Source organism: Morone saxatilis, unplaced genomic scaffold (assembly GCF_004916995.1).
Source record: "Morone saxatilis isolate NCDOM2014 unplaced genomic scaffold, NCSU_SB_2.0 Contig9, whole genome shotgun sequence".
NCBI lineage: Eukaryota > Metazoa > Chordata > Actinopteri > Moronidae > Morone > Morone saxatilis.
In genome coordinates, this window is record NW_023340268.1 from 4,931,048 (window position 1) to 4,933,968 (window position 2,921).

At 35.7% G+C, this 2,921-nt stretch overlaps 1 long non-coding RNA gene across 1 annotated transcript; it reads right to left on the reverse strand.

The window, feature by feature from the left end:
* Nucleotides 1-783: 783 nt before the first annotated feature.
* On the reverse strand, nt 784-2,431 carry LOC118342824. The gene is made up of 3 exons (XR_004797507.1): nt 2,373-2,431; nt 1,901-1,978; nt 784-912 (listed from the first exon to the last, which is right to left on the reverse strand). It is a non-coding gene; the product is annotated as an uncharacterized LOC118342824 (long non-coding RNA).
* Nucleotides 2,432-2,921: the final 490 nt, after the last annotated feature.

Here is a 2,921-nt window from a genome sequence, read left to right on the forward strand (position 1 = left end):
TGTTCATCTCATTGGACTCCAGACATGTAGAGAGACACAGAGAGAGAGTGTGTTACAACCCCAGGGGAAGAGGGGCGCAATATTTAATAATTCCCGGGTGTTTAAAGAAAGAAGGGAAACAGAAAGATTTTTACATTAAACTATTTATTGAAACGTAAATGAGTTACATGTTAAAACAACTTCCTAAAAAGAAAGGAAGTGAAAAACCATTTAAACTAAACAAACCACTGAGACAACAGATAAATGTGAATAACGCTATCCTCCACTGAGGAAGTAATGCTGATGTCTGTCTGTCTGTCTGTCTGTCTGTCTGTCTGTCTCCCTGTCTGTCTGTCTGTCTGTCTGTCTGTTAACTGATTTATTGGTTTAGTGTATTCCTACTTATACATTTCTTTATAAAATGTTATATCTAGAAATTAAAGGTACATAAAGTAAATCAAAATGTCTTTAAGAAACAATAAACAAAAAGTAAAAGATTTTGAATGAGACAAACAAACCTATAATCTTATTGATTTATAAGAATATGATGATTTATAGTCGAACCAGTGGGATTATAAATGTTTAAAATGAGAGAGTAACATTAGGACCTTTTAGACTTAGTATAGAAGTATAAGACTTAATCTAAGAGGACAACCTTATGAGATGTTCAGCGTCTCAGGCAGCTTGTTTGGACGATTTAAACTCAATAACATCTCATAATATGGAATATATGAAGTGTTGATTTGAGAACTTTATGAGACTAACACTTCCTGCTCGAAGGCAGGACGTTGCTGAGAGGATTCAAAACAAAACGGTTCATGCTCTCACTTTGTTGGGTACTCCAGTTCAGCCACAGGGTCTCTGTTGAGTCTGAATGCTTGTTCAGGTTCTCTGCCGGTGTCGTCGAAGGACATCTGAGGGATGTTCTTGTACCTGTAGTGAAGAGACGGTAAAGTGATTAAACTAAGATATTGGCTGTTCAAAGTAACTGAAATATTATTTATTATTGACTTCTCCAGAAACAAAATAAACAAAATCCAACATATGATTTAAATTAATTTCCTGAAAAGCGCTGTGGTTGGAAAACTGTTGCTCTCAACCATCGAACGCACACACCAGCCTGTTAATCACGTACTTTAAGGCTCCCTATCGACACCATAGTAAATCCAGGAGGAGCAGGAAAGTGAACACTCTCAGGGTCTTTAAATTTATATAACTAACAAGTACAAAAAATGATCACATTTGAAGTAATAAGAGAAGAAGTTAATCATAAATTAACTCGAAACACTCGAATATGGCTCCAACAGATGGGATACAGGGTTAAAATATGTATATTTTATGTTATAAAATAAGACAACATTGCATTGTGTGTGTGTTGATGTGTGTATATGCATCTGATCCAACAGCACCATGCACCGATTGATCGGTCACCGATCGTTATCGGCCGATATTGGCTCTAATGAGTCTAAATAATAAATGACTAATAGAAATAGAAATATACCCACAGTTCCCCTGTCATTCTCTGGAAACACAGTTAAGCTCTAAGCTGCTCCCAATAACCAATAACAGGCTGCGGTTTAAGTTGTGTCATGTTGCCTGCCAATAAATACACAGTTGTCGACTCATATTTTTAATAATTAATGCATTTTAATACTTAATATACAATTCTGTTAAGAATAGTAAATAATAATAAATAAATAAGGCTACAAAATAAACTTAGGCTTCAAATAGACCCAGTGATAGGAGCACCCTTAATATCTTATGTTAAAAGGTCCTAATGACCCTGAATATGTGTTTATTAAAGTTACATTTAATTGGTTTTAAATCCATAAAAGTGTGTCCCAGTGTGTGAGACCAGCAGGGAACCGCTGGTTTGATCCGTCTTCACCACTAATCAAAGGAGCAGCGACAGAAAACTCACAGTCGTATCTCAGCTGGATGAGAGTCGTCATTCTCTCCAGAGATGATGATGCCTTTCAGCTTCACGCTGCCTGTAAAACTGAAAAGAGACGACACATCGTTTCTTCAACGCTATCTTTGACAACAACAGGGCGAAATCACAAAGAGAGAGAGAGAGAGAAAGAGAGAGAGAGAGAGGAGAGGCAGAAGAAGAGAGAGAGAGAGAGAGAGACGCTATCAGGACGCTGAGAAAGAAAGGACGGAGAGCAGAAGTGTCACAAGAGACAGAAAAATGAATTAATCAAGGAGGAAAAAAAAAGATCACATTTCATAATAATAAAAGCAATCTCTGACTGTCCTCCTGTCTTCACACGTCTGTCTACAAATACACTTTATTTAATAAACGTGTTATGCAGGCAGCAAAGCATAAAATGTGTTTAAACAGGAGGAAAAGGTTAAAAAGTTCAGGCTAGTTAAGACGATGATGGACTTACGGGATGTTGGAACAGCAAGCTCTTCATAACTGCGGTCGCTCTCGACGTACTGAAAGAAAGAAAAAGAAAAGTGTGAATCCTTTCTGAGAAACATTATTAGACATTATAGACATCGGGGAAACTGGTCCCACGGACCACACTGGTCTCTCTCTGGACCTCTTTTTCCAGATGTTTTGGATGTTTGTGTTTTTTTAGGATGAAAAATCTGATTTTTTTTTTAAACTTATGGTCAAAATTATGAGATAAAGAAAGTCGAAACTGTTGAATAAAAAGTCTAAATTAATGAGGTAAAATAATTACCATAACTGTAATTTTTGTCTCATAAAGTCACATTTTACTCAAAAGTTTAACTTAACATTATTATTTATTATTATCAAAGCTAAATTTTCATCTTATTGTTTTATTTTTAACTGGCAGAAATGGGCTTCCACAGATGAGAGTTTTAATAAATAAAAAGAATTAAAAACTATCCTCACCCTTTACCAGCTGCCAACAGGTGAAGAAGCATACACCATAAATAAAATTTAACCCAGTTATATAAAATATAAG